Source organism: Heterodontus francisci, unplaced genomic scaffold, assembly GCF_036365525.1.
Source record: "Heterodontus francisci isolate sHetFra1 unplaced genomic scaffold, sHetFra1.hap1 HAP1_SCAFFOLD_447, whole genome shotgun sequence".
NCBI classification, from domain to species: Eukaryota; Metazoa; Chordata; class Chondrichthyes; order Heterodontiformes; family Heterodontidae; genus Heterodontus; species Heterodontus francisci.
The window spans coordinates 411,429-421,718 of NW_027142088.1; positions in this window are offsets into that span (position 1 = coordinate 411,429).

The window sequence follows — 10,290 nt, forward strand, 5'->3', positions numbered from 1 at the left end:
TGAGGAGAGTGTGTTCCCCTGATGGTTTAATATACACACGGCATGATACCAGGTGAACAGTATAAGTGAGGAGAGTGAATTCCCCTGATTGTTTAATACACACGGGACATGTCACCAGGTGAACAGGATAAGTGAGGAGACTGTCTTCCCCTTATGGTTTAATACTGACGGGACATGTCACCAGATGAACAGTATAAGTGAGGAGAGTGAGTTCCCCTGATTGTTTAATACACACGGGACATGTAACCAAGTGAACAGTATAAGTGAGGAGAGTGTGTTCCCCTGATTGTTTAATGCACACAGGACATGTTACCAGGTAAACAGCATAAGTGAGGAGATTGTGTTCCCCTGATGGTTTAATACTGATGGGACATTTCCGCAGGTGAACAGTATAAGTGAGGAGAGTGTGTTCCCCTGATTGTTCAATCCTGACGGGACATGTTACCAGGAGAACAGTATAAGTGAGGAGAGTGTGTTCCCCAGATTGTTTAATATGCACAGGACATGTAACCTGGTGAACAGTATAAGTGAGTAGAGTGTGTTCCCCTGATGGTTTAACACGCACGGGACATGTTACCAGGTGAACAGTATAAGTGAGGAGAGTGTGTTCCCCTGATGGTTTAATATACACACGACATGAGACCAGGTGAACAGTATAAGTGAGGAGACAATATTCCCCTGATTGTTTAATACACACGGGAAATGTCACCAAGTGAACAGGATAAGTGAGGAGAGTGTGTTCCCCTGATTGTTTAATACACACGGGACATGTCACCTGGTGAACAGTATAAGTGAGGAGAGCGTGATTCCGTGATGGTTTAATATACACGGGACATGTTACAAGGTGAACAGTATAAGTGAGGAGAGAGTGTTCCACTGATGGTTTAATATTCACTGGACATGTTACCAGATGAACAGTCTACGTGAGGAGAGCGTGTTCCCCTGATGGTTTAATATGCACGGGACATGTTACCAGCTGAACAGTATAAGTGAGGAGAGTGTGTTCCCCTGATGGTTTAATACGCAGGGGACATTTCACCAAGTGAACTGTATAAGTGAGGAGAGTGTGTTCCCCTGAAGATTTAATGCACACAGGACATGTTACCAGGTGAACAGTATAAGTGAGGAGAGAGTGTTCCATTGATGGTTTAATGCACACGGGACATGTTACCAGGTGAACAGTTTAAGTGACGAAAGTATGTTCCCCTGATGGTTTAACACGCACGGGACATGTTACCAGGTGAACAGTATAAGTGAGGAGAGTGTGTTCCCCTGATTGTTTAATACACACGGGACATGTCACCTGGTGAACAGTATAAGTGAGGAGAGTGTGATCCCCTGATGGTTTAATATACACGGGACATGTCACCAGGTGAACAGTATAAGTGCGGAGAGTGTGTTCCCCTGATTGTTTAATACACACGGGACATGTCACCAGGTGAACAGTATAAGTGAGGAGAGTATGTTCCCCTGATTGTTTAATACTCACGGGACATGTTGCCAGGTGAACAGTATAAGTGAGGAGAGTGTGTTCTCCTGATGGTTTAACACGCACGGGACATGTTACCAGGTGAACAGGATAAGTGAGGAGAGTGTGTTCCCCTGATTGTTTAATACTCACGGGACATGTCACCTGGTGAACAGTATAAGTGAGGAGAGAGTGTGTTCCCCTGATGGTTTAATATACTCGGGACATGTTACCAAGTGAAATGTATAATTGAGGAGAGTATGTTCCCCTGATGGTTTAATATAGACGGTACATGTCACCAGGTGAACAGTATAAGTGAGGAGATTGTGTTCCCCTGATGGTTTAATATAGACGGGACATGTTCCCAGGTGAACAGTATAAGTGAGGAGAGTGTGTTCCCCTGATGGTTTAATATACACAGGGCATATTACCAGGTGAACAGTACAAGTGAGGAGAGTGTGTTCCCCTTATGGTTTAATACACACGGGACATGTTACCAGGTGAGCAGTATAAGTGAGGAGAGTGAGTTCCCCTGATTGTTTAATACACACGGGACATGTTACCAGGTGAACAGGATAAGTGAGGAGAGTGTCTTCCCCTCATGGTTTAATACTGACGGGACATGTCACCAGATGAATTGTATAAGTGAGGAGAGTGAGTTCCCCTGATTGTTTAATACACACGGGACATGTAACCAAGTGAACAGTATAAGTGAGGAGAGTGTGTTCCCCTGATTGTTTAATGCACACAGGACATGTTACCAGGTAAACAGCATAAGTGAGGAGATTGTGTTCCCCTGATGGTTTAATACTGATGGGACATTTTCGCAGGTGAACAGTATAAGTGAGGAGAGTGTTTTCCCCTGATGTTTTAATACACACAGGACATGTCAACAGGTGAACAGTATAAGTGCGGAGAGTGAGTTCCCCTGATTGTTTAATCCTGACGGGACATTTTACCAGGAGAACAGTATAAGTGAGGAGAGTGTGTTCCCCTGATGGTTTAATATGCACGGGACATGTAACCAAGTGAACAATATAAGTGAGGAGAGTGTGTTCCCCTGATAGTTTAACACGCACGGGACATGTTACCAGGTGAACAGTATAAGTGAGGAGAGTGTGTTCCCCTGATGGTTTAATATACACACGGCATGATACCAGGTGAACAGTATAAGTGAGGAGAGTGAATTCCCCTGATTGTTTAATACACACGGGACATGTCACCAGGTGAACAGGATAAGTGAGGAGACTGTCTTCCCCTTATGGTTTAATACTGACGGGACATGTCACCAGATGAACAGTATAAGTGAGGAGAGTGAGTTCCCCTGATTGTTTAATACACACGGGACATGTAACCAAGTGAACAGTATAAGTGAGGAGAGTGTGTTCCCCTGATTGTTTAATGCACACAGGACATGTTACCAGGTAAACAGCATAAGTGAGGAGATTGTGTTCCCCTGATGGTTTAATACTGATGGGACATTTCCGCAGGTGAACAGTATAAGTGAGGAGAGTGTGTTCCCCTGATTGTTCAATCCTGACGGGACATGTTACCAGGAGAACAGTATAAGTGAGGAGAGTGTGTTCCCCAGATTGTTTAATATGCACAGGACATGTAACCTGGTGAACAGTATAAGTGAGTAGAGTGTGTTCCCCTGATGGTTTAACACGCACGGGACATGTTACCAGGTGAACAGTATAAGTGAGGAGAGTGTGTTCCCCTGATGGTTTAATATACACACGACATGAGACCAGGTGAACAGTATAAGTGAGGAGACAATATTCCCCTGATTGTTTAATACACACGGGAAATGTCACCAGGTGAACAGGATAAGTGAGGAGAGTGTGTTCCCCTGATTGTTTAATACACACGGGACATGTCACCTGGTGAACAGTATAAGTGAGGAGAGCGTGATTCCGTGATGGTTTAATATACACGGGACATGTTACAAGGTGAACAGTATAAGTGAGGAGAGAGTGTTCCACTGATGGTTTAATATTCACTGGACATGTTACCAGATGAACAGTCTACGTGAGGAGAGCGTGTTCCCCTGATGGTTTAATATGCACGGGACATGTTACCAGCTGAACAGTATAAGTGAGGAGAGTGTGTTCCCCTGATGGTTTAATACGCAGGGGACATTTCACCAAGTGAACTGTATAAGTGAGGAGAGTGTGTTCCCCTGAAGATTTAATGCACACAGGACATGTTACCAGGTGAACAGTATAAGTGAGGAGAGAGTGTTCCATTGATGGTTTAATGCACACGGGACATGTTACCAGGTGAACAGTTTAAGTGACGAAAGTATGTTCCCCTGATGGTTTAACACGCACGGGACATGTTACCAGGTGAACAGTATAAGTGAGGAGAGTGTGTTCCCCTGATTGTTTAATACACACGGGACATGTCACCTGGTGAACAGTATAAGTGAGGAGAGTGTGATCCCCTGATGGTTTAATATACACGGGACATGTCACCAGGTGAACAGTATAAGTGCGGAGAGTGTGTTCCCCTGATTGTTTAATACACACGGGACATGTCACCAGGTGAACAGTATAAGTGAGGAGAGTATGTTCCCCTGATTGTTTAATACTCACGGGACATGTTGCCAGGTGAACAGTATAAGTGAGGAGAGTGTGTTCTCCTGATGGTTTAACACGCACGGGACATGTTACCAGGTGAACAGTATAAGTGAGGAGAGTGTGTTCCCCTGATTGTTTAACACTCACGGGACATGTTGCCAGGTGAACAGTATAAGTGAGGAGAGTGTGTTCCCCTGATGGTTTAACACGCACGGGACATTATACCAGGTGAACAGTATAAGTGAGGAGATTGTTCCCCTGATGGTTTAACACGCACGGGACATTATACCAGGTGAACCGTATAAGTGAGGAGAGTGTGTTCCCCTGATTGTTTAATACACACGGGACATGTCACCTGGTGAACAGTATAATTGAGGAGAGTGTGTTCCCCTGATGGTTTAATATACTCGGGACATGTTACCAAGTGAAAGGTATAATTGAGGAGAGTGTGTTCCCCTGATGGTTTCATATACACGGGACATGTTACCTGGAGAACAGTATATGTGAGGGGAGTTCTTTCCCCTGATGGTTTAATATTCACGGGACATGTTACCAGGTGAACAGTATAATTGAGGAGAGTGTGTTCCCCTGATGGTTTAATATACCCGGGACATGGCACCAGGTGAACAGTATAAGTGAGGAGAGTGTGTTCCCCTGATTGTTTAATACACACGGGACATGTCACCTGGTGAACAGTATAAGTGAGGAGAGAGTGTTCCACTGATGGTTTAATATTCACTGGACATGTTACCAGATGAACAGTCTAAGTGAGGAGAGCGTGTTCCCCTGATGGTTTAATATGCACGGGACATGTTACCAGCTGAACAGTATAAGTGAGGAGAGTGTGTTCCCCTGATGGTTTAATACGCAGGGGACATTTCACCAAGTGAACTGTATAAGTGAGGAGAGTGTGTTCCCCTGATGATTTAATGCACACAGGACATGTTACCAGGTGAACAGTATAAGTGAGGAGAGAGTGTTCCATTGATGGTTTAATGCACACGGGACATGTTACCAGGTGAACAGTATAAGTGAGGAAAGTGTGTTCCCCTGATTGTTTAACACGCACGGGACATGTTACCAGGTGAACAGTATAAGTGAGGAGAGTGTGTTCCCCTGATGGTTTAATATACACACGACATGATACCAGGTGAACAGTATAAGTGAGGAGAGTGAACTCCCCTGATTGTTTAATACACACGGGACATGTCACCAGGTGAACAGGATAAGTGAGGAGAGTGTCTTCCCCTTATGGTTTAATACTGACGGGACATGTCACCAGATGAACAGTATAAGTGAGGAGAGTGAGTTCCCCTGATTGTTTAATACACACGGGACATGTAACCAAGTGAACAGTATAAGTGAGGAGAGTGTGTTCCCCTGATTGTTTAATGCACACAGGACATGTTACCAGGTAAACAGCGTAAGTGAGGAGATTGTGTTCCCCTGATGGTTTAATACTGATGGGACATTTCCGCAGGTGAACGGTATAAGTGAGGAGAGTGTTTTCCCCTGATTGTTTAATCCTGACGGGACATGTTACCAGGAGAACAGGATAAGTGAGGAGAGTGTGTTCCCCAGATTGTTTAATATGCACGGGACATGTTACCAGGTGAACAGTATAAGTGAGTAGAGAGTGTTCCCCTGATGGTTTAACACGCACGGGACATGTTACCAGGTGAACAGTATAAGTGAGGAGAGTGTGTTCCCCTGATGGTTTAATATACACACGACATGATACCAGGTGAACAGTATAAGTGAGGAGAGTGAATTCCCCTGATTGTTTAATACACACGGGAAATGTCACCAGGTGAACAGGATAAGTGAGGAGAATGTGTTCCCCTGATGGTTTAATATTCACTGGACATGTTACCAGATGAACAGTATAAGAGAGGAGAGTGTGTTCCCCTGATGCTTTAATACGCACGGGACATTTCACCAAGTGAACTGTATAAGTGAGGAGAGTGTGTTCCCCTGATGATTTAATGCACACAGGACATGTTACCAGGTGAACAGTATAAGTGAGGAGAGAGTATTCCATTGATGGTTTAATGCACACGGGACATGTTACCAGGTGAACAGTATAAGTGAGGAAAGTGTGTTCCCCTGATGGTTTAACACGCACGGGACATGTTACCAGGTGAACAGTATAAGTGAGGAGAGTGTGTTCCCCTGATTGTTTAATACACACGGGACATGTCACCTGGTGAACAGTATAAGTGAGGAGAGTGTGATCCCCTGATGGTTTAATATACACGGGACATGTCACCAGGTGAACAGTATAAGTGAGGAGAATATGTTCCCCTGATTGTTTAATACACACGGGACATGTCACCAGGTGAACAGTATAAGTGAGGAGAATATGTTCCCCTGATGGTTTAACACGCACGGGACATGTTACCAGGTGAACAGTATAAGTGAGGAGAGTGTGTTCCCCTGATTGTTTAATACACACGGGACATGTCACCTGGTGAACAGTATAAGTGAGGAGAGTGTTTTCCCCTGATGGTTTAATATACACGGGACATGTTACCTGGTGAACAGTATAAGTGAGGAGAGTGTGTTCCCCTGATTGTTTAATACACACGGGACATGTCACCAGGTGAGCAGTATAAGTGAGGAGATTGTGTTCCCCTGCTTGTTTAAGACTCACGGGACATGTTGCCAGGTGAACAGTATAAGTGAGGAGAGTGTGTTCCCCTGATTGTTTAATACTCACGGGACATGTTGCCAGGTGAACAGTATAAGTGAGGAGAGTGTGTTCCCCTGATGGTTTAACACGCACGGGACATTATACCAGGTGAACAGTATAAGTGAGGAGAGTGTGTTCCCCTGATGGGTTAACACGCACGGGACATTATACCAGGTGAACAGTATAAGTGAGGAGAGTGTGTTCCCCTGATTGTTTAATACACACGGGACATGTCACCTGGTGAACAGTATGATTCAGGAGAGTGTGTTCCCCTGATGGTTTAATATACTCGGGACATGTTACCAAGTGAAAGGTATAATTGAGGAGAGTGTGTTCCCCTGATGGTTTCATATACACGGGACATGTTACCTGGAGAACAGTATATGTGAGGGGAGTGCTTTCCCCTGATGGTTTAATATTCACGGGACATGTTACCAGGTGAACAGTATAATTGAGGAGAGTGTGTTCCCCTGATGGTTTAATATACACGGGACATGTTACCAGGTGAACAGTGTAAGTGAGGAGAGTGTATTCCCCTGATTGTTTAATATACCCGGGACATGGCACCAGGTGAACAGCATTAGTGAGGAGAGTGTGTTCCCCTGATTGTTTAATACTCACGGGACATGTTGCCAGGTGAACAGCATAAGTGAGGAGAGGGTGTTCCCCTGATGGTTTAACACGCACGGGACTTTATACCAGGTGAACAGTATAAGTGAGGAGAGTGTGTTCCCCTGATGGTTTAACACGCACGGGACATTATACCAGGTTAACAGTATAAGTGAGGAGAGTGTGTTCCCCTAATTGTTTAATACTCACGGGACATGTTGCCAGGTGAACAGCATAAGTGAGGAGAGGGTGTTCCCCTGATGGTTTAACACGCACGGGACTTTATACCAGGTGAACAGTATAAGTGAGGAGAGTGTGTTCCCCTGATGGTTTAACACGCACGGGACATTATACCAGGTTAACAGTATAAGTGAGGAGAGTGTGTTCCCCTAATTGTTTAATACACACGGGACATGTCACCTGGTGAACAGTATAATTGAGGAGAGTGTATTCCCCTGATGGTTTAATATACTCGGGACATGTTACCAAGTGAAATGTATAATTGAGGAGAGTGTGTTCCCCTGATGGTTTCATATACACGGGACATGTTACCTGGAGAACAGTATATGTGAGGGGAGTGCTTTCCCCTGATGGTTTAATATTCATTGGACATGTTACCAGGTGAACAGTATAAGTGAGGAGAGTGTGTTCCCCTGATGGTTTAACACGCACGGGACATTATACCAGGTGAACAGTATAAGTGAGGAGAGTGTGTTCCCCTGATTGTTTAATACACACAGGACATATTACCAGGTGAACAGTATAAGTGAGGAGAGTGTGTTCCCCTGATTGTTTAATACTCACGGGACATGTTACCAGCTGAACAGTATAAGTGAGGAGAGTGTGTTCCCCTGATGGTTTAACACGCACGGGACATGTTACCAGGTGAACAGTATATGTGAGGAGATTGTGTTCCCCTGATTGTTTAATACACACGGGACATGTCACCTGTTGAACAGTATAATTGAGGAGAGTGTGTTGCCCTGATGGTTTAATATACTCGGGAAATGTTACCAAGTGAAATGTATAATTGAGGAGAGTGTGTTCCCCTGATGGTTTCATATACACGGGACATGTTACCTGGAGAACAGTATATGTGAGGGGAGTGCTTTCCCCTGATGGTTTAATATTCACGTGACATGTTACCAGGTGAACAGTATAATTGAGGAGAGTGTGTTCCCCTGATGGTTTAATATACACGGGACATGTTACCAGGTGAACAGTGTAAGTGAGGAGAGTGTATTCCCCTGATTGTTTAATATACCCGGGACATGGCACCAGGTGAACAGTGTAAGTGAGGAGAGTATGTTCCCCTGATGGTTTAACACACACGAGACATGTTAACAGGTGAACAGTATAAGTGAGGAGAGTGTGTTCCCCTGATGGTTTAACAAGCACGGGACATGTTACCAGGTGAACAGTATAAGTGAGGAGAGTGTGTTCCCCTGATTGTTTAATACTCACGGGACATGTTGCCAGGTGAACAGTATAAGTGAGGAGAGTGTGTTCCCCTGAAGGTTTAACACGCACGGGACATTATACCAGGTGAACAGTATAAGTGAGGAGAGTGTGTTCCCCTGATTGTTTAATACTCACGGGACATGTTGCCAGGTGAACAGAATAAGTGAGGAGAGTGTGTTCCCCTGATTGTTTAATACACACAGGACATATTACCAGGTGAACAGTATAAGTGAGGAGAGTGTGTTCCCCTGATTGTTTAATACTCACGGGACATGTTACCAGCTGAACAGTATAAGTGAGGAGAGTGTGTTCCCCTGATGGTTTAACACGCACGGGACATGTTACCAGGTGAAGAGTATAAGTGTGGAGAGTGAGTTCCCCTGATTGTTTAATACTGACGGGACATGTCACCAGGTCAACAGTATAAGTGAGGAGAGTGTGTTCCCCTGATGGTTTAATATACACGGGACATGTTACCAGGTGAACAGTATAAGTGAGGAGAGTGAGTTCCCCTGATTGTTTAATACTGACGGGACACGTCACCAGGTCAACAGTATAAGTGAGGAGAGTGTGTTCCCCTGATTGTTTAATACTCACGGGACATGTTGCCAGGTGAACAGTATAAGTGAGGAGTGTGTGTTCCGCTGATGGTTTAATATACCCGGGACAAGTCAGCAGGTGAACAGTATAATTGAGGAGAGTGTGTTCCCCTGATTGTTTAATACTGACGGGACATGTCACCAGGTGAACAGTATAAGTGAGGAGAGTGTGTTCCCCTGATGGTTTAATGCACACGGGACATGTTACCAGGTGAACAGGATAAGTGAGGAGATTGCTTTCCCCTGATGGTTTAATATTCACGGGACATGTTACCAGGTGAATAGTATAAGTGAGGAGAGTGTGTTCCTCTGATGGTTTAATACACACAGGACATGTTACCAGGTGAACAGTATAAGTGAGGAGAAGGTGTTCCCCTGATGGTTTAATATACACGGGACATGTTACCAGGTGAACAGTATAAGTGAGGAGAGTGAGTTCCCCTGATTGTTTAATACTGACGGGACATGTCACCAGGTCAACAGTATAAGTGAGGAGAGTGTGTTCCCCTGATTGTTTAATACTCACGGGACATGTTGCCAGGTGAACAGTATAAGTGAGGAGAGTGTGTTCCGCTGATGGTTTAATATACCCGGGACAAGTCAGCAGGTGAACTGTATAATTGAGGAGAGTGTGTTCCCCTGATTGTTTAATACTGACGGGACATGTCACCAGGTGAACAGTATAAGTGAGGAGAGTGTGTTCCCCTGATGGTTTAATGCACACGGGACATGTTACCAGGTGAACAGGATAAGTGAGGAGAGTGCTTTCCCCTGATGTTTTAAAATTCACGGGACATGTTACCAGGTGAATGGTATAAGTGAGGAGAGTGTGTTCCTCTGATGGTTTAATACACACAGGACATGTTACCAGGTGAACAG